Source organism: Equus asinus, chromosome 4 (assembly GCF_041296235.1).
Source record: "Equus asinus isolate D_3611 breed Donkey chromosome 4, EquAss-T2T_v2, whole genome shotgun sequence".
In the NCBI taxonomy this organism is placed as follows: Eukaryota; Metazoa; Chordata; class Mammalia; order Perissodactyla; family Equidae; genus Equus; species Equus asinus.
Window position 1 is genome coordinate 53,736,465 of NC_091793.1, and position 22,686 is coordinate 53,759,150.

The window sequence follows — 22,686 nt, forward strand, 5'->3', positions numbered from 1 at the left end:
ATCGGAGGCTCCGAGGACCTCACTGGAGGTCGGGATACAATTGGGCCTATAGGATGGTGACCGCCTTCATAAGCCAAGACTTGGGAGTCTCCCAACAAACTGCCCCGTTCCTGCCCAACTGCCCCCCAGTGAAGCCCACACGTGCAAACACACAGACAAGCCCCAAATGCGCAAACAGGGCTTCCAGCACATTCTGTACCTTACACAAGTAAGAACCACTTAAGGTTCACTAGTTTTTTCTTTTCTTTTTCTTTCTGAGGAAGATTAGTCCTGAGCTAACATCTGCCACCAATACTCCTCTTTTTGCTGAAGAAGACTGGCCCTGAGCTAACATCCATGCCCATCTTCCTCTACTTTATTTGTGGGACCCCTGCCACAGCATGGCGTGCCAAGTGCTGCCATGTCTGCACCCGGGATCCAAACCAGCAAACCCCGGGCCGCCAAAGCGGAACGTGCAGACTTTACCACTGTGCCACCAGGCTGGCCCCTAGGTTCACTAAATTTTTGAGGAAAACTTTTAACATGAAATACAAAGACCAAGCACCTTCCAAGACAACACAGAGGCAGTTTTCAGAGAACAGAAGTAAACTTAAAACAGAAAGATTATAATCATATCCTTCGAAAGATAAAAAGTAAAGTATCCTTGAGACAAAACCAAGATATTTTTAAAAGGAATATTCAGAAAGCAGTAAAAGGACTTGGGCATTAAACAATAAGACGGTAGAAATGAAAAATCAAAAGCAAGCTTGAACAGGGGCCGGCCCTGTGGCCGAGTTTTTAAGTTCGCCCACTCAGCTTTGGCAGCCCAAGTGTTTCGCAGGTTCAGATCCTGGGCACAGACACGGCACTGCTCGTTAGGCCACGCTGAGGTGGCGTCCCACATGCCACAACTAGAAGGACCCACCACTAAAATATACAACTATGTACTGGGGGGATTCAGGGAAAAGAAGGAAAAAAAGGAGAAGATTGGCAACAGAGGGTAGCGCAGGCGCCATTCTTTAAAAAAAAAAAAAGAAAAGAAAGCTTGAAGATATGGTTAAGCAAATTTCCTAGACAGAACAAAAAGATGAAACACGGGAGAAAGAAAATTAAAGGAGAAGCACAAGGCAGTTTTCCAGAACTGAAGGACATGAGTGTTCTGATGGAAAGATCTCACTTAGAGTCCCACAAAAAAACAAAACCAAAGAACAGCATCATGAAATTTCAGAAAACTAGGGATTTAAAGTACATACGTATGAAAAATTCCTTAAGAGGAAAACTAGTTCACAAAGGATTGGGAATCAGAACAGGATCAGAATTCCCGGGAGCAACCACTAGAAACTAGAAGGCAGTTGATGAAAACTTTAAATTCTAAAGGAAGATGATTTCTAATTAGAATTTTATACTTTTGCAAATTCTAAATCCATAGCAAAAATAAAATAAAGATATTTCCAGATGAGGAAGGAATGAAATGATTTCCCTTCCATCTCCCTTTTCAGAAAGCTCCTAGGAGTGACGGGGCTCCAGTAGACTAAGGGAGAAACTAAGAAAGAGGAAGAAGGGGCGTGCACAGCAAAGAGGCCAGGGGCAGTCCTGCGAGGGCGGCGAAGGCAGGAACCAGGCAGCAGGCCGGACAACAACCAGTCCAGGCTGGAGCAGGAGCAGCGTTACCAAGGAAAACTGGGACCGGCAGACTGGCAGATGAGTTTGGTCATGTTAGAGGGGCTTTACAGTCAAAAGCTGTGCCAGGAAGGAAATGTAATTTAATACCTACGTGGATCAGATAAGATTTATATTTATGGTGATAATAATGTAATGATCTGACATTAATTACACTATTACTAATAAATACTCATCTAACCCAGTACAGGTTATGTAACTATATTTGAGGCATGAGATTTGGAAAAGCATGAATGTGTGAGTGGGCAGGGGAGGGTGGTGAGAGAGGATCAAATCCTCACCTTTCATAACAGGAGGTTGTTCGGAATCAACTGAGAGAGGGACATAAGAGACAGACAGATGAAAATCAAAATATCAACTTCCTACCGAGAGACGAGATGTGGGTCCCGGAAGATTTGGGGGGAAGTGACCCTAGGAAGTAAGTGAGGACATGGGAATGAGAGACAGGGAAGGGAGAAAAGCCAGTAAAGGATGTGTCAAACGTGTCAGTGAGGTCAATCCTGCAGCGGAGCTTCTGGGAAACCGTGTGGAACCCACCTTAGAACTGTCCCACGAGAGAATGGGAGTCTAGGCCCTCTCTCGGAGGAGCAAAGAGAAGCAGGAACTGTCAGCAGGATGGAAGCTGTCACTCCAGCCGCAGCAGGTGAGGGATACGCAGCGGGGGTTCACGGCTTCTGTCCAACAGAAGCTGGATTGAAGCGTGGAGGGTAAGCTTCCTACTGTTTCAAGTGTGAGCTAGGCCGACTTAGCAGCTCCATCATTGGCCTCGTGCCCAGGGCAGACCCTGCCCCAGTAGCTCACGAAATGGGAGAGCAGAACAGAAGGCACCTTGCCTCAGGCAGGTGCTTCCAGGAGAGAGAGGAGGGGGCTGAGTGGACCTGCTTGCTTGCCAGGTAAGCCACTCCTCCCTGGAGGAGGGAGCCCCTGAAGGTCAGGGTTAACTGACCTCGGTCCACGTGGAGACACGAGGGCAGGAAAACGGAGGGCCCCAACAGAAATCAGCACATAAAGGCTAATATGGAAATTAAAAAAAAAAAAAGAATATAGTGGTATTCGTGTGTTATAGCAGATTCTCAAGGTAGAAACCTCGCCAAAAAAGCTCTCTATCAGGGAAAGGGAATCAGCACCCGGAGGAACAGAAGAGGCGCTGCTCTTTGTCACTATAAGCTTCATCAGACAATTGGACTATTTTAGTCTCCATACATGTATTATTTTGATAAAAATTTAAATATTAAATTTGAAAAAAACTATTAAGCAGACCCACTGCATCAAGGGGGAAAATGTTTTTTAAACCCATATGACAGAATAATCCTCATTAAAAAATTCTATGAATACTTTTTACTTTTATAATCAGGAAAATACAAATACATACTAAAGATACTTAAAAAAAATAAATAAAGTGGAGACAAGGGGCCGGCCCCATGGCTGAGTGGTTGGGTTTGTGCTCTCTGCTTCAGCAGCCCAGAGTTTCACTGGTTCAGATCCTGGGCGCGGACATGGCACCGCTCATCAGGCCATGCTGAGGTGGCGTCCCACATGCCACAACTAGAAGGACCTGCAACTAGGATACACAACTATGTACTGGGGGGCTTTGGGGAGAAGAATAAAAAGAAAAGATTGGCAACAGATGTGAGCTCAGGTGCTAAGCTTTAAAAAAAAGCAGAGCTGAGTTGGCTCGCTGATGTTGCTTCTACATGCTAGGCCCTTATCTGATGTTATGTCGGTAATATAAGAAGCAACAGTGCAAATAAATTTAAGAACATGAGTAGTTATACTATGCTGGTTCAAACACTCCTGCTTGGTTGAAATGTCTGGGGCCCATAGGATATAAATACTACTAGCAAGACACCAATGTGAAATGCAAGAGCCTCTGGATTTGGAGTCAAACAAACGAGACTGGAGGTCTGGTTCTGCCACCCGCTAACTCTGCGACGGTGGTGGAGTTCTCCAGCATCGCTGAGCCTTGCTTTGCCTCTGCAGAAAGGAGAGAGGAACACTGGACTGGCAGGGTTATTGCCGAGATGAAGTGAAATAATGTATGAGAACACTATAAACAGCTATAGAACCATAGGTAAATATTTGAAAACTCCCCTTCAAATATTAGATTTTAAAGCCCAAATCTAATTATAGACAACCTATTAAAAGAAAAGTTATAAGGGAACATTTTTTTTATTGAGGTAATGTTGGTTTACGACATTACATAAATTTCAGGTGTATTTCATTTTATGTAAATTATGTGTAGATTACATCATGTTCGCCACCCAAAGCCTAATTACCATCCATCACCTCACACATGTGCCTAGTCACCCCTCTGACCCTCTCTCCCCCCTTCCCCTCCAGTAACCACCAATCTAATCTCGTCTCTTTGTGTTTGTTTGTTGTTGCTGTTGTTCTTATCTTCTATTTATGAGTGAGATCATATGGTATTTGACTTTCTCCCTCTGACTTACTTTGCTTAGTATAATACTCTCAAGGTCCATCCATGTTGTCACAAATGGCAAGATTTCATCTTTTTTTAATGGTTGAGTAGTATTCCATTGTGTTTAAATACCACATCATCTTTATCCATTTGTCCCTTGATGGGCACTTAGGTTGTTTCCAAGTCTTGGCTATTGTGAATAATGCCTCAATGAACACAGGGGTGCATATATCTCTATGCAATCATATTTTCAACATGAAAAAAAATTTTTTTGATAAATACCCAGCAGTGGAATAGCTGGATCATATGGTAGTTCTATTCTTAATTTTCTGATGAATCTCCATACTGTTTTCCATAGTGCCTGCACCAGTTTACATTCGCACAGGCAGTGTATGAGGGTTCCCTTCTCTCCACATCATCCCCAGTACTTGTTATTTCTTGTCTTATCAATTATAGCCATTCTGATGGGCATGAGTTGATATCTCATTGTAGTTTTCATTTGCATTTCCCTAATATTAATGATCCTGAACATCTTTTGATGTGCCTGTTGGCCATCTGTATATCTTCTTTGGAAAAATATCTAGTCAGATCTTTTGCCCATTTTTTAAATTGAGTTGTTAGTTTTTGTGTTGTTGAGATATATGAGTTCTTTATACATTTTGGATAGTAACTCCTTTTTGGATATATGGTTTGTAAGTATCTTCTCCCATTTGTTAGGTTGTCTTTTTGTTTTGTTGATGGTTTCCTTTGCTGTGCAAAAGCTTTTTAGTTTGATGTAGTCCCATATGTTTATTTTTTCTATTGTTTCCTTTGCCCAGTCAGACATAGTATTTGAAAATATGCTAAGACTCATGTCGAAGAGAGTACTACCTATATTTCCTTCTAGAATGTTTATGGTTTCAGGTCTTACATTCAAGTCTTTAATCCATTTTGAGTTAATTTTTGTGTATGGGGCAAGATAATGGTCTACTTTCATTCTTCTGCATGTGGCTGTCCAGTTTTCCCAACACTGTTTATTTAAGAGACTTTCCTTTCTTCATTGTTCGTTCTTGGCCCCCTTGTCGAAAATTAGCTATCTGTAGATGTGTGGGTTTATTTCTGGGCTCTCCGTTCTGTCCCATGGATCTGTGTCTCTTTTTGTGCCAGTACCATGCTGTTTTGGTTACTATGGCTTTGTAGTATATTTTGAAATCAGGGAGTGTGATACCTCCAGCTTTGTTCTTTTTTCTCAGGAATCCTTTGGCTATTGGGGGTCTTTTGCTGTTCGATAATAAATTTTAGGATTTTTTGTTCTATTTCTGTGAAAAATGTTGTTGGAACTTCGATAGGGATTGCAGTGAATCTGTAGATTGCTCAGGAAGTATGGACATTTTAATGATGTTAATTCTTCCAATCCAAGAGCATGGAATATCTTTCAATTTCTTTGTCTTCTTCAATTTCTTTCAACAATGTTTTATAGTTTTCAGTGTACAGGTCTTTCACCTCTTTGGTTAAATTTGTTCCTAGCTATTTTATCATTTTTGTTGCAATTATAAATGGGATTGTATCCTTGATTTCTCTTTCTGCTATTTCATTGTTAGCGTATAGAAATGCAACTGATTTTTGCATGTTGATTTTGTATCCTGAAACTTTACTGTATTAGTTTATTATTTCTAAAAGTGTTTTGGTGGATTCTTTAGGGTTTTCTATATATAAAATCACGTCATCTGCAAATAGAAACAGTTTCACTTCTTCCTTTCCAATTTGGATCTCTTCTATTTCTTTTTCTTGCCTGATTGCTCTGGCTAGGACTTGCAATACTGTGTTAAATAAGAGTGGTGAAAGTGGGCATCCTTGTCTGGTTCCTGTTCTTGGAGGAGTAGTAAGGGAACATTCTAAAATTAAAATTTCATTAGAAAATTCATTTTAACTTAATGTGTATTTGAAGATAAATATTACCACCACTAGGGCTTGGCTAGTACCTTGACATACTTAAAACAATCTTGCATTTTTCACCTTACAATTTTTTATCTGCTTATAAAAGTAACACGTGCCTATTGATATATCCTCAAATGTATCTCCCAAAAATAACTTTTAATGGCCACAAAACATTCCATTAAGCAGCTGTGCATTAATTTAACATCTTCCTATTGTTAAGAGAGTGCGATTGCTTCCAACTCTTCCATATTATAACTAAGCTGGGTTCAATATGCTCCCACACAAATTGTTACAACCTGAGACATGATTGCCTATTGACTCATCTGTCCCCACCCCCCACCCCCGACAACAAGCTTTGTGAGGGACTGTTTCTTTTTGACATTGTTACTTAGTGCGTAGTATTTTCCCTGGCACATAGTATCTACAGATATCCGCCTGTGCTAAGTGAATGAACAAAGGGATGAATTAATGAACACTGGTATTTATCTCCCTAGAGAACTCAAAGGGTATTTCAGGGGAACCTAACAAAATGAGATAAGCTCTATGAAAGTGCTTTGTGTGATTTAAACTTTATTATCTTTTAATCTGCATGATTTTTATTGTTACCATAAACCAGAGCAACAAGAAGAGATGTCTGAGAGGCAAGTGTGGGCGTTAGTGGGGGCGTGGAATGGGAGAGAGGGCACCACACACCCATTCCTCTCCTAGACACTGGCAAGCAGGCTCTACTTAGAGCCCTTTGTCTGCCTTGGCAAGGACAAAGCTTTCATCTTAATAGAATCTTCTGCTGGCAGTGCAGTAAGTAGCTGTTTCAAAGCAGGAAGGAAAAAAGAGAAAAAGGAACCGCTGTGGGGGAGGGGAAATTATGGAAGGAAAACATTTTTCTCATTTTCTACTTGAAGTATGAGTTAGAAATACACAAAAGGAAGTACATGGAAAGGAATGCAGCGTTGACTCTGTATTCCTAATGTCTATGCCCAAGGCCAACAAATACGTATATTTGCTAAAATCTGGATATGCGTGCCCTTCCAGAGCAGCACGTTGAAACCACACTGAGGTTAGAAAGCCTTGGAAGCAGTGTGCGTATTACAGGAGGAGTGCTATGTTACAGTAGTTTCTGGCTTAAAAGGGCACAAAGGAACTTTCTGGGTGATGGAAATATTTCATATCTTGTTTGGAGTGGCGGTTACACGGGTGTATACAATTGCTGAAACTCTTCAAATTGAACACCTAAGATTTCTGTGCATTTTATTGCATGTAAATTATACCTCAATTTAAAAAATTAGGTAAGAGATCTTTCTGACTGCAAAAATAGCACACATTCACTCCAGAAAGTTTAGAAAATACAGATGAGCAAAACAACCGAACTAAAAATCACCTGGACTTTTACTGCCCAGAGATAATCACCCTTAACGTCGGAGCTGTTGTGATCTAGGGCTCCACTATCTCACCATCCCCGTGGTTAGGTCACCCAAGAAAGCAATAGCTATTATGATACGGGCATATTCAACTAACGACCTGACCACTTCTAAAATTACTCCCCACCCAACATCCTCCAGCTTGACGCTGGCTTCCACCCCACCCATCCTGTCAGGGTGCTTGTCAGGAAGCTGGTCCACGAATGTTGGATGCAAACATCCACAAATGTAATGGAATTCGATTCTAAAGTGGATTGTGAATTTTTTAAAAACAAGATATGTTCCATAAAATCAGTTCACATAATGCTGGGAAACTGCCAGCTCACAGAAAAGCCCTCAAATTACTTTTGTTACAAAATTCATGATGGTACTACAAAGTCAAACACAAAGTGGCGAAGAATGTTGTGTCACACTTTCACACAATTTTGTCCAAAAGAAAAGCTAAAGTATCAACATTTTAAATGTTAATTCCCACTCAAACATTTTAACAACTATTTTCTATAACAAAGCTTCTCAAATATTAATGTACATAAGAATCACCTGGAAATCTTGTTAAAATGCAGCTTATGGGGGCTGGCCCTGTGGTATAGTGGTTAGGTTCACGTGCTCTGCTTTGGCCCACGGTTTGTGGGTTCGGATCCCAGGCGCAGACCTAGCACTGCTCGTCAAGCCATGCTGTGGCGACATCTCACATAAAATAGAGGGAGATTGGCACACATGTTAGCTCAGCAACATTCTTCCTCACACACAGAAAAAATGCAGATTGTGATTCAATTAGGTAGAAGGAGGAGCCCTAGATTCTGCATTTCTAACCAGCTCCCAGCAGTGCTGATGCTGGCAGTCTCTGGGCCTTACTTTATTTTATTTATTTATTTTTTTTTGAGGAAGATTAGTCCTGAGCTAATATCTGCTGCCAATCCTCCTCTTTTTTTTGCTGAGGAAGACTGGCCCTGAGCTAAGAGCTATGCCATCTTCCTCTACTTTATATGTGGGACGCCTACCACAGCATGGCTTGCCAAGTGGTGCCATGTCCGCACCCAGGATCCGAACCCATGAACCCCAGCCACCGCAGCAGAACGTGTGAACTTAACCACTATGCCACTGGTCCGGCCCCTGGGCCTTACTTTAAATAACAAGACTGTAAAATTGTGGTTTAAGTAAATTCACTTTGAATGGCCTTTATCAATATGAATTACCTTTGAGTATTGAGAAACGTTCCCTATTCTTCCAGCTCTTTCTAATTTAGCTGTTCTGCCTGTGCAATACATGGGTCTCAGATTATAAACAAAATCACCTGGAGGGCTTGTTTAAATGTAAGTTGCTGGGCCCCATCCCCAGAGTTTCTCTCTTGGTAGATCTGGGGTGAGGTCCAAACACTGGCCTTTCTAATTAGTTCCCAGGTGATGCTAAGGCTGCTGGTCTGCAGACCACACTCTATGAACCATTGGTTTAGAATGATTGCAAATAACTTCCAGGGAGTTGCTCACAATACCCAAATTATACATTCTGCTTGTAACACCTGCAAAACAAAGGGGAAAACAGAAATTGTACAGATCGTATGAACAAGCTCCAAACATTTAACTATGTATTTGAACGTTCCTGTTATTTGCTGAACTCAATGGTCCGGCTCACTTCCCCAGGTTCAGTTTTACTTGTACATGTACGTCAGTAGTCTCCAACCATTGTGATTGCAAAATTATTTTTACTAATGATTTTCTGTAATTTGTATATTATTAGTTATATTTCTAGAGAGAGCAATGAGACCACATCTATTAGATCTGCTTAGATCATCGATTCTTTCTCACTTTGCGGCTCACAGAGGATTCCCCTCACTTTATAAGTGGTGGCTCTGCCATCTTCTTGTTGGCTACTTGTGCCGGCATCATTAGAATATGCTAATATATACACACACATTAGTATGAACTGCTCACCCCACACAGTTTGTTTGTATAGATCTTTTCCGGGAGCCCTCTCATTCTGAGGGGATGACTTGGTTAAAACCAGTTCATACAACCTGTCGATGCGCTTCCTGAATTTGTAACCTGCAATACAACACAATAGGCAAATAATGAACAAACAACTTGGGGCTTCACTGCAAACCCTCTCCCTCTGAGGAGCTCCCCTCAGGACATGGCAACCCTGTAATCACTACTCTTCGTGTTGTCATTCAGTAGACAGTGTAGTACAGAACCGCATCTTCATCCGGCACACAGGTGTGCTACTGGTCCAGAGCGCATCACGGGACGCTGCGTCAGATGCCCCAGGAGGAGGCAGAGCCGGCGGAAGAGAAGCGTCCTGGCTTCGGAACCAGACAGTCTGCTTTAGATCCTGGCTCCACTACGCACGGTAAGCTCTGTGGTCTTACACAAGCGACTGGATCACTCTGTGCCTCAGTTTCCTCATCTGTACATGGGGATAATAACAGAACATATTTCACAGTGTCATTGTGAAACTCAAATAAGTTAATATGAGTAAAGCATTTAGAACAGTTCCTGGCACAAATTAAGAATGCAGTAAACATTAACTATTTTATTATGCCGTGAACACTGAATTGGAAATCGGAAGAGCTGGATTCGAGTCTTGGCTCTGTGACTAATCAGTTTTATGACTTTAGACAAGCTATTTAACCTTTCTGAGCTCTCTCTGCAAGATGGGGCTCACAGTCCCCGCCTTGCCAAGCTGACAGAGCTGTGATCTCAAATGAAATAGTACATGTAAACGTGCCCTGACAAACCGTAAAGCACTATACAAACATGAGTCCTTCTTTACAGTTTTATTTCTCTTATATCCTAGTGCATTTCTACTATATGAAATGTTTTATAGTATAGAAACAGGGCCAAAGCAGGAAAGTATTCTTAGTGAACACTTTCTTTTCTTAGGTTTTATAGCCACTCATTCAGCAATTTATTTTAAATATTTTTCTGAGATTTAAAATCAAACTCACTAGAATAAAATTTCCAGAGCACCCTTTTCCCCATTAAAAAGAAAAAGGTGAAACATCTGGCCAGCACTAGTCCTCCAGCTGTGTCGTGTGGTATAAAGAGTGTGAGCTTTGAGAACAGACCAACGTGAGTCCCATGTGAGCTGTGTGGCCTCACACAAGTCACTCAAGTTCTCTGAGCTTTGGTTTTATCACAGGGATAACGGTGGCTGCCCAACTCGCCTCCCTGGGCAGGACCTGGAGAGGACCTAATGAAATACCAACTTTCAGAGTCGCCACGGGTTACAGATAATATCAGATGTGTATCTAGCCCAGGAATCAGTGAACTTTTTTTTAGCAACGACTAAATAGTAAATATTTTAGACTTTGCAGGCCACACACCACTGTCACAACAACCCAAACGCACCATTGTTGTGCAAATGCAACCACAGACAATACATAAACAAATGGGCATGGCCGTGTTCTAATAAAGCTTTATTTATTGATACTGAAGTTTGATTTTCATATAAATTTCACCTGACATGAAATACTCTTCTTTTGATTTTTTTCAAACCATTTAAGCACATTTTTAGCACAAAACAGGCAGCAGGCTGAAACTGGCCTGCGGGCCATCGTTTGTTGACCTCTGGTCTAGCACAATGCCTAGCATGTGGCAGATAACAGTAGCTAATATTAGGCATATAAAGTTGCTTTATAAACTGTAAAAATCATTAGATACAATCTGTTGGCAACTTTCTTTTTTTTTTTTTAGATTTTTTTATTTTTTCCTTTTTCTCCCCAAAGTCCCTCCGGTACATAGTTGTATATTCTTTGTTGTGGGTCCTTCTAGTTGTGGCGTGTGGGACGCTGCCTCAGCGTGGTTTGATGAGCAGTGCCACGTGCGCGCCCAGGATTCGAACCAACGAAACACTGGGCCGCCTGCAGCGGAGCGCGCGAACTCAACCACTCGGCCACGGGGCCAGCCCCTGTTGGCGACTTTCTTGTTCTCCCACGTGCCTTAACGACTATAAGCTGTTGTCTCATTGTCACATCCATCCTCTCTCGGTACCTTAGGACGTAATGCATCTGGAATTGTGGGCTCGGCGTCATCTAAGCATTGATTTGAACTCTTACCAAATCTTTTACATATGTCATATTTTAATTCCTTGTTTTTCAATAAAATATTAAGAATTTTCTTTTAAGGGACCGGACAGGTGGCGCAGCGGTTAAGTGCGCCCGTTCCGCTTTCCGGCGGCCCAGGGTTCGCCGGTTCAGATCCCAGGTGCCGACATGGCACTGTGTGGCACGCCATGCTGTGGCAGGTGTCCCACATACCAAGTAGAGGAAGATGGGCACGGATGTTAGCTCAGGGCCAGGCTTCCTCAGCAAAAAGAGGAGGACTGGCAGATGTTAGCTCAGGGCTAGTCTTCCTCTCAAAAAAAAAGAAAAGAATAATAATAATAATAAAATTAAATTTAAAAATAGAATTTTCTTTTAAGTAAAACAAAAAGTAATACTCTAAATGCTTTAGTAATACTGTAAAACTTTCAGAAAATAGAGAAAAGTAGAAATAATGACTAGGATCCCTCACAATCGTACTATGCACATCAGTTCCTGCTTAGTTATGTTTTCTACCTCCCCCCTTTGAGGGCCATTTTCTTTTGTTTTTGAAAAAAAAAGAAGTAAAGCAGCGGTAGTTAGACTTTCTCTGCCGTCTGTCAGCATTACGTCATTTTCTTGCTCCAAACAGAGTTTCGCTTTTTTAAACCGAGTTGTTGCTGTTCTCCTCACCTTCGCTGGCCCGCGCCTGCTCCTTCCTGAGCTCTCTCCTCCCCACGTGTCCTGGGGGCGCAGCCTCTTTTTGTCATCCGCACACAGCTCCACAGCGCCCATCCTCTTCAGCATGTGTGTTTCTGTAGTATCTCCCTCATCAGCTTTACATGTGATTGTAATTTCTTATGGCCCATGGTCCCCTAGCCACACCAACCTAATGATAAAATGAAACCATATTAACAGTAACAAAAGTATTTTTTCTGATTTTCATTCCAACCCTCTATTGTGGGACTTCTGGCCGCTCTCAAAGTGTCATCCAGTTGTCTCTAGGAAGATCATAGGCGGCAGGACCCATGTGCTCATAAAGGAGTCATGTCAACCATCACCTGTGTCTGCCGTGATTCTCTCCTACCTGGGCCCCCTTTGGTGATATTTGCTGCCAAAGCCTCTGCTTCCCATGAAATGACTTGTTAGTGCATGACCATTGCCACTCTAGCAGGTGACACCTAAGGGTACGGTCTCCTGAAGCTACAACCTTTAAAATCCCTCCCACTCTTGGAAGTGGTTCCCACTGCTGCAGGGTGATGAGAGCTGGCCCCCACCGCTGCCACACCTGCCAGGGCTGGTCTGCACTGCAGACTCGCTCACTGTTAAAGGTGGGAGGTGTCTTCCACGCACTGAGCCCCTGCTGCACCAAAGTGCACTCAAGGCTTTTCTCTTTGTGCGTTAGCATCAACAGATGAGTAACTATCTTGTGATCCTAGTATTTCACATAGTTTATTGAAATAGGGCTTTCATTTCTTGTATTACCCTCTCCCCAGAACTCTAACATGGGTTTATAGAGGCTGGGCCAGGGCTAAATCTGAGAGATAGGCACCATGCAGTACTAACTGCCCCTCTTGTCTGGCCAGTTCTTGGTGCAAATTCAAGAGCCCTGCTTTCTCTTCCTTTAGAATGAATTCTTTCCCGGGAGGCTCCTTTTCCCCGCATGCACAATCATGGAGGACGCATCTTCTGACGCTACACAGGCAGGCATACTGAATACCAATGGTGACCAAACTTAGGTTCAAGCCAGAATCCTCCACTCCATCAGAATTCCGCTTCTCATTCTCTCGCATTCTTTTTAATCTCTTGTCCATTTTTAATGATGTTGACCATAAAACCATGGTTATCTTTACTCTAGGCTTTTAGAAATACATTTTCCAAAACCTCCCATATGTTGTTGTAGTGGACATCTGTTGTTTTTGCGTGTCTCCTCAAGAACATTGCTCCCCAATTCTGCCTTCACTCCCCTACATCATCAGTTTCCTCCCTCCCCCAGATCCTTCTATCAACATATAACCTTCTCTCATTAAAAAAAAAACAAAAAAAAAAACTTCTCTCGACATCCCTTTTCTAGCTACTGCCCTATTTCTCTGCTCCCTTTTATTGCAAAACAGATAGAAATAAACTGCTGTGTTGTTGTTGTTGTTGTTAATATTTGTGGTCTCCAAATTCCTTTCTCCTCATTCTGTCTTGAACAGACTCCAATAGGGTTTTTCACGTTCCTACCATTTGAACTGCTCATGTCAAGACCTCCAGGGAGTTAAATCCAGAAGTCAGTCCTTATTTTCACCTGCTCTCTCTTCATTTGACAGAATGATCTCTCCCTCCTCGAAGCATTGCATTCCCTTCGCCTCCAGGATATCTCATCCTCTTAGACTGCCTCGTGTCTCCTCGGCTGCTTCTTCTCAGCCTCCAGTCTCCTTTGCTGCTCCCTTATCATCAGCCTGACATCTACACATCGAAGCACCTCATTCTTGGAACTCTGTGTTCTCTGCTCTCTCTCCTCCAGTGGTCTTATTCATGGTGTTAAATACCATCTATTTACCAATAACTCTGCAGCCAAGAGCTCACCTGAATCCCGACTCACATATTCAATTGCCTATCAACATCTTCACTTTGAAACATAATAAGTGTCTCAAATTTAACGTGTTTCCAACAGAACTCCTATTCCCCTCCTACCAACCTGTTCCTCCCGCAGTTTTCTCCATCTCAGTTAATGAGAATTCCAGCCTTCCAATCACTCTTGCCAAAAACCTCAGCATTATCCTTCTCACTTGCCTCCCCCAATTCACTACCTTCAAAATATATCCAGAATCTGACCATTTTTAACCAAATCCACTGTGATCAGTTTTGTCTAAACTATTAATAACTCTAATCTGGATTATGCATTAATCTCTTACCTAACCCTCCTTCCTCCCTTCGGTCTACATTTTAAATGTCAGCTAGATCATGTCACCACCCTGCTCAGGCTCTCCAGTGCTTTCTCAGTTTTGAATAAAATCAAAGTCAATAGCCCACAAGACAGTTTACAGTCTTTGACCTCATCTCCTACTCTCGCCGGCTCACTGTGCAAGGTACGAACCCACATGCGCACTGCTCTTCCCTCACCGTCTTCACCCAGAGACCTACAGAGCTCATTCTCTCACCTGCTTTGGCTCACAAGTTCCCTTCTCAGTAAAGCCTTTTCTGATAGCCACACATAAAATTGCAGCCCCCTCCTCCCCAGCAATCTCTAGTCCCCTTCCCTGATGTTTTCCTTCACAGCACCTATCACCGCCTGAAATAGCACATATTTTATTAACACAGCTCTTTATTGTCTCTCTCTCTCACCTCAACTAGAATGCAAGGTCCAACAGAGCAAGGATTTTTGTCTATATTGTTCACTGTTATACACCTGGAATCTAAAATAGCCCTACATATAGTAGGCACTCAGTAAATGTTTGTTGAATGAATGAATGAATGAATGAATCCACAGCACCTATAATTCTTGTAGTGGCACCGTAACTTTCCTTCCTGGAACTGCTCTTTTCAGTCTGCTAGCACTGACTTTCCTTCCTTAGCTGCAGACCTAGTATGTTATAGTCCTACTCCCATCCCCTCACAGGCCGCACAATTGGTTTAGGGATGGGCCTACAACACAAAGGTGTCAAATAACGCTCAAATCTCAGACTTTTGTGCAAACTTGGGAAGGAGAGGCTCTCTTTCTCATGCGGTTGCTAACTTTGCAGGACAGAAGCCCAGAGCTTTGGAGGTCATCTTGCCACTATGAGAGGTGACCCTGTCTTGAGAATGAAGCCAGCCCACAGGAAAGCAAATAATACCAACAGAGAGGTACTGATTCCTGATGACTTCGTTTGAAAACTTGGATCCAACTGGACCTGAGTCAATTTCAATTGGATTCCTGCCACTTACAAGTAAAAGAATACTAACAAATTCAGAGCTACTCCCAGGGTCCAACGCCAATATGACAGTCTCTTTTTCTCAATATTCTTGTAGCTTCTACATACTTCACTAACCAGTTTTTCCTTATTAGTAAAAGTCAAGTCTAGAGTATAACTGCTCCCTCAGTCTTCTGAGGAGTAAAATGATCAGAGAGGCAAGAAAGAATTTTTCAAATTCTCTGCTTTTGGTAGAAAGGAACCTTCAACAGACATGGGGATGGCTGCAGTCCCTGCTCTGTAACTGGCCTCTGCACCTGGAATTAGAAAAGCAGCGTCTAGAACATCTGCCTTGCTAGGTGGCACCCAGCACATTCCTGCACTAATGCCACTTGCATTTCCCCTTTTTATACGGAACAAAATTATTTTCACTATCTCTATCCTTGGCTTTCTAGTTCTCCTTACAGGTGAACTTTATTTATGAAATCAGGAAACATTTGTTGAATCCAAACTCCATGCCTGGTACTCTTCTAGACGCTGGGAATATAAAGATGAAATTTCATTTTGTTATCTGGCATTCTCTTGTCACATAGTGGGTGTTCAGTAAACATGTGTTGAGTTAGTAAATAAGTGGGTACATTGATATGTAGAACTACTTGAATATTCATTGCACCTATTTCCTTTGAACAAGATTAACCTCTCTGATGGCATACTTTAGTCCACTCTAACAAGTCTTGGCGGTGATGTCGATTTGCAGAGTACTAACTGACAATATATGCAATGTTTTATTTATATTATCACTATTCCAGTCAGCAGTCTTTAGGTGGATGCGAACAAAGACTGATTCAAGTTAACTTTAAATAAAAGGGGCTTATTGCATATGGCAATAAGTGTTGTCGTATCAATTCAAGAATATCCACGAGTAATTGCTGTAATAGGAAGTGCCGGAGAGGAGTTCTGGATTCAAGGTGTTTCTGGGGACCTTAGCAGCAGGAACTTATGAACATGACCCTTTTGCATTATTGTTAATTATGGTGACTCAGTGGTATGCCACATGCCTGATTCTTTCTCTTATTCTCTGGTCAACTGGACACTGCTGGTTCAAGCAGCCCACGGCCAGAGGCACAAAAGTATGCTATTAAATGGCAATTGGCACTCACTGTGGGAAAGACTGCTGACAACGGTGGAGACTGGGGTGCATTTAAGGGAATTCAAGTCTTATTTAAAGGGGACTACCAATCATTGTCATGTGGACATATGGATCTATTGTTACCACAATATCTGACTTCTCACAGGAAGCTGGAAATCCTGAGTGAAATTTCTTAATTTTTGAAGGATGGCCACTAAGTAAAAGAAAAAGAAAAGAAAAGAAAAAATAACTACATGGGCAAACCCCAGCCCTGTGCCAAAAAAGGGTTAACATGACAGTCTAACTCCTTATTCTTAGAAAGGCCTACTTGCAAGGTTGCCTCTTGGCTGGCATCTGGGAACCTGGATTTTGGGAGGTTCTCACCATTCCTGGAACTGATAAGAGTGGCTCACTGAGCCCAACCTGTTTGTACAAACAATACGGTTTACGCCGAGCACCTGCTCTCCTTCCACAGTCTAGAATATTGGGACGTGCCTGGCAGAGGCTGCCTACATGACTCGGTCCCAATAAAACCCTGGGCACTGAGTCTCTAACAAGCTTCTTGGTTGGCAGCATCTCACAGGTGCTTCACAGCTTATTTCTGGGGCAATGGAGAACATCCCGTGTGACTCCACGGGACAGGACCCCTGGAAGCTTGGCCTGGTTTACCTGCACTGTGCCCCCGGATGCTTTTCCTTTGCTGATTGGCTTCGCCTCCTTTGCCATAATAAATCAGAGGTGTGAGCATGACAACAAGCTTAGTCCTATAATTCCTCCTAGTGAATCATCCAACTAGAGGTGGTCTTGAGGACCCCTGACACAAGACAACAAAACCTCTTTGAGCCAAATCCAGCCCACAAGGTATTACTTTTCAAGCTCTAATCTAAGAAGGCTCATGGGCAGTGCAGGCACCACCCCAAAACAAAGCATTTTTCATGCCTTATCTCATTTAATCCTCACAACAACCCTGCAAAATAAACATATTTATAACCCCACTTTATGCACGAGGAAACTCAGCCTCAGAGAGTGTAAGCTTGCAAAAAGTCATATAACCTGTAAGGGGAAGAGGCAGGACTGAGAGCTGAATCCCATTTTATTTCCATATTGCCTCTATGAAATTATACTCCCCCCCCCACACACTGAAATTTCAGAATCACTTTGTTTATTCTCCATTTCCTAAGTATAGCATTCACATCTCTGGAGCTAAAAGTATTCTTATCACTCTTCTTCTTTATAATATCTGCTTTTCTCTTATTCCATTCCAATCTCCCCTTCCTGTCAGCCATGAATGAGGCTTTCTGAGCCAGCAGAGAAAGAAGGAAAGGAAGGTGGAAATGGACAAGAAAGGGAAGGAAAGCTCATTCTTTTCTGGTCTGGTCAGTATCCTGATAATAGGATCTGAAGTGATGTGGGGAACACAGGGTTAACGTGGGCTGGGGCCCACATTCAAGAGGCGGTGCGATAATTATTCTATGTCCTTGACTATAGAAGTACTTGTCAGGGGGCAGTGGTAGTTGTTCCAAGGGATCCATGGAGTTTGAAGCAGACTCTCATCCAGTATCTGAGTGACAGAGGCATAGCTTGGGTATCAGGATAAGATGGTGGAAAATGGATAGACAGGCTGTCAAGGCCCTAGCTGGGGTCCAGAACTGAGCTACATTCTCAGGAAAAATTGACATGAAAACCAGGAAGCTGGGAGAAGCCACACTCTAAGAACTGAACTTGCAGAGTCAAAAGTTAGGAAGGGAAAATGCATCTTGGTGGCTGAGCAAGTACTCCGGAAGCCCCCTCTGGTCCACTGAATGCCAAGCTTAGAACAGAAAGACTAATTCCAGCCTCTTTCTTTGAGCAGCCTTCTGATGATGATAGAACTGAGTTCATAAAGCTGAAGGTCTTGCTTATTACCCATGTCTGGGCAGAGCCAAACACGGTAGGCACTGACACTTTCCACCTAGGGAATAAACCCAAATAGGTTTGCCTAGCATTGCAATATTGATACAACACTTCTCTGGAAAGATTCAACAAAGCGTACATAAACTCTACGTGAGACTCAGAGAGATACCATCTCAGTGAGGCTATATATTTTCCAAAGTAAAGAGTCACGTTACCGATGCAAATATCATTCCCTCACCAATCTAGTCTGTGGATATTTTAATGCCAGGTGGTCTCTGACTTATAAATATCAGGTTTGTGAGCATCCTGTCCAATTATGCACCCACTAGTACCTGCTGATATTACACGTGCCCACTATGTGCCTCACGGTCGTTGTGCAGAGTCAGAATGCCTGATGTCTACTGAGCATTTACTCTGTAATTGGTACTGTTGCATTTACCCACGTTAACTCATTGCTCACAATAACCCTATGAGGTAAGCATCACTATTGTATTCATTTTACAGGGAGGAAACCGAGGCACAGAAAGGTGCAGTGCAACTTGGAATTGTACCTGGAAGTGCCCTTGTGTCAAGCAACGAATGATTTAGAAAGAGACAGCAGACACATTCACATTTAAACAACCAGTCCCACCGCCCCTCCCCGCCCCACGTTAGTCCAGAGGCTCCCTAATCCTGAGTATCTATGTCTGCCCTTTGTGCCAGTTGGCATGCAAGTTACTCCAATGCCACCTCTTGACCAGCACAGGGAACTGTCTGACTCAGTACCTCCCCTATAATCTTATTTCTTCTTCTAGTGGGATTCTGTCCTACACCCCATTTTTTTCTAGTTTTAAAATTCCCACTTTACTCCATATAACGCTTAGCACATATCGTTTGCACTTGAAAAGAGATGGCTTATGAGACTGACCTAGGTAAACCACTCTAGGACATGCAGCCCATACCTGGTGAAATTTCCCGCGGTTGACTCCACACACGAATGGGTTTCTTTGCTACCCAGAATCCAAGTGGCATGAGGAACGGAGATGTGTTCAAAGACGACCTGCAGGAAGAAGGAGCACCCTCTGCGGGCATCCAGTTTTCTGTCCCTCTGCTCCTCACGGTCTTCCCCCGCATTGTCTGATGTCTGTCATGTTAGGCTGTCTCTCAGCTACTGCACGATGAGGGTGTGTCCCTGTTTGAGTCTTCATTCAGCGCATCAAGTTCTGTGATGGCTTCATCAGAAGGGATTTCAGCCAGCGCGCAGGCCAGCTCTGGGTTATGAAGGACCTCATGGTAAAGTATAGAAGAGTTAAGAGCCAGCCCCGGGTCGATCGGGTGTGCGAGTTGCATCTCTTTCTTGTTTAATATCAAAAGCCTTTTGGGAAGCTCCTTGGGAATTATCGAGAGTTTGTTTTTCACCATCACCACGTGCCACAAAGGTACTGGAAGTAATCTCTATTTTCAGATAAAAGACTTTCTGGATCAGGTGCATTGGCTGTTAAGTACTTCACCAACAATCGCAGGACGGTGATGCAGAAGGATCTCAGTTCAGACTCACTCTCTCCCGATGGTTCTTAATCAGCCGCAACTTCTTGCGAGGGTGCTGGTTTTCCGCTCGATGGTGCTCGCGAGGACCCTGCCGGCGCCCTGCGGCCCTGACTTCGTTCTTACAGGCCGCCCGGGGCCGGCCGCGCTCTCGTGGGAACGCTCGGTGCGGCCTCCACCAGCGCCTTCCTGCAGGGGCCGCGTCAGCGCTGCGCTCGGCCGCCCGTCCCGGGCTCGCCCGGTCCCCTCCAGGCCGGCGGGCGGGCTGCGTGCCCGGCGAGCGAGGGCGAGGCGCCCGGGAGGGAGCACAGAGGGGGCCGAGCGGCCTCTAGAGCCACCGCGGCTGCGCGGCCGCGTGATCCGCTTCCGGCGTTAGCAGAGGACCCTCCTGGGGAGAGGGGAGACCGCGGCCTACACCCCATGTTTAACTGATCTTTCTTCCTGCTTCCAACTCTTGGCTCATTCTCAGAAAAATTCGACTCCCTCTTTCTTTACCCCGTTTGCGATTCAGAAGTGCGTATCACCTTGAGGATCACACTCCTGAACTACCTGGAGGAGAGTCTCAATACTGGGGGTAAAATAAATGAAAATTAAAAACCTGAATCGAACGGGTTTGGAGGTTGCTCAAAGCCCCTCTCAGAATCACCAGAAATCCTCATTGACCACTGCATTCGTTTTCACTTAAGTACTTCTCCAAGCACCAAAATTCAAGATAAAGATTTCTTGTCCCTGGGCTCTCAGGATGTTCCAGTTGGAAGGAGACTTAGAGGTCATTTAGATCAGTTGGAGGTCCACCCTTTGGTCTAAGGTTCTCCCCTGTTTGCCACCTAAAATCTGTTTCACAGGGAGCCTTCTGCTGACCGCCTGGCTGGGCTTCCTTTTCATTCTTCCCTTTCTCCACAGCTGAGAGATTTTCCGTGCTCTCATTCATAAAGGAAGATCTGTGTTGGTAGCTGGGGTGGGCTCCCTCCACGACTGGGCGTGCCACATTTCCATTCCCTCTGGCAGGTCTCCTGTGTTGTTGTGCTGGTCAGTTTATTTATGTTACATCCTATCACGTCGATCACATTTAAGTCCTGGAAGTTTATATTTACATACAGAATCCAGTACGTTCCTGGGAGAATATACATACATATATATACATATTTTGCAGAAACAAAAACAAAACAGGATACAATTAGTGCGATAGTTGGGTAGCTTAATGAACATCTTATCTTGCTTCTTTGGGGTCTCATCTGGGATTTGAGAGTGAACTGTGTCCAGAGCTGCCAGTGGCAATTCATGAGAGAGCCGTTGAGTTCTTCACTTTTCACTGTAAGCTCTTTGTTTCATTGATCAAGATTCAAAGGAAGATTTGGATCTTCTAGAGGGGCTTCGTCTTGACTTCTGGCCAGAACTGTGGTTTCCTCAGGTGTAACCAGTGTAGCAGCTGGGTGTCCCCTGGCCTCACGGGCAGAAGGAAGGTGGTGTCCATTTCCACAAGCTGCACAGCCGCAGCTGTAGCCAGAAAGAGAGCCACAGCCTTGCACATGCTTCTAGCAGTTGCCAAAGAGGTAACGCTAACAGGGCTGGAACTCCAGCTTCACCCTTTGCTGGTACCAGTAGTAACCATTTTGTGGGCCATGCCAAAACCTGCGAACTCTCCTGTCCAGCCGCGTGACAGGAGTTAACCCTGAGATGGGTTAACTGCTCGGCTTCTGTGGCCCCAGTTCCCCTCTCCACTGTCATTCCAGGGACACCAAGTGGTATACAAATGATGGCACAGCTGTGCACTGCTCTGGACATGGGGCTTCAGTCGCGCTTCCAAGGCCTTTCAGTGTCTACCACCATTGCCCTCCAAGTAATTTCTAAAGAAGAAAAAAATAAATAAATTTCTCCTTTAATAGAGGCTTCCTCCTCCTGTCCCATGATATTTGGCAGTGGCAGAGCTGAGGGTACCCGGGGATTGCTGGCCCCATAATTTCATCAGTGTCCCCTCCCCAATTCTTTGATGTTGACCTTTGACATTCTGTCAGTCTGATGTGATGTACTTTGTAAAATCAGCTTTAAGGATGCTCTTCTAACCAGTCGGCAGCCTCTAATCCATCCCAGACAGTGCCTCTGGATGTGCCGTTGCTTCCTGGAGACCTTTAGCAGGGGATGAGTCAGAGCGGGGGTTGTGGTCTTTCCTGAAGCCGACCCGCCGTTTGAAGCTCTCTTTCCTCTAAGCTGGATAGACGTAGAGGTGCCTCAGTCTCGTCTCCATCGTTTGCTTGTGTCCAGGAGCAGGAGAACCCTGCATCAGAACCTGGCTTCTGCGCCAGCTCACTCAGGGGGTGTCCTTTGTGGCTAATGTTCTTCAGAGTTTGTGGTGTAGGGTCAGGGCCTTTCTCAGTTTCATTGTGGATAGAGTTGCCTTCTCTAATTAGCTTCTTGCAATTGGCTTTAGTGGGTAGAGGAATGGGAAGGAAACTTTTTTAAATGTACTTTTACCGCAACCTTTCCTAACCTTTCGTTTCACAAGGGAAGAAGCCGAGGGCGGGAGAGGTAAGCTGATGAGGCCGGATGCACACAGCCGGAGAAGGGCGAGCAGGCTGGACCAGGGCTTCTGCTTCATAGGCTAATGCTTTATTTTTCCTGTTTTGTTTAAAAAACAATATTGCACCAGTTTTTAAATACTGTCTTTCTTTTTAAAATATTTGATATTTCAACTACATTACGAATTCAGTTAATGGCCTCCCTTCAGAAATGAATTATTATTTAAATCAAGTTTTCTATGCGAAAATGCATTTCTAAATCCAAATATTCAACTTCCTTGTCATCGTGGTCATTGGGGCCATTAAAATGCCATC

General features: G+C 43.7%; 1 pseudogene; it reads right to left on the reverse strand.

Moving 5' to 3' along the window:
- Positions 1–1,893: 1,893 nt before the first annotated feature.
- On the reverse strand, positions 1,894–21,386 carry LOC106831281 (14-3-3 protein theta pseudogene; annotated as a pseudogene).
- Positions 21,387–22,686: the final 1,300 nt, after the last annotated feature.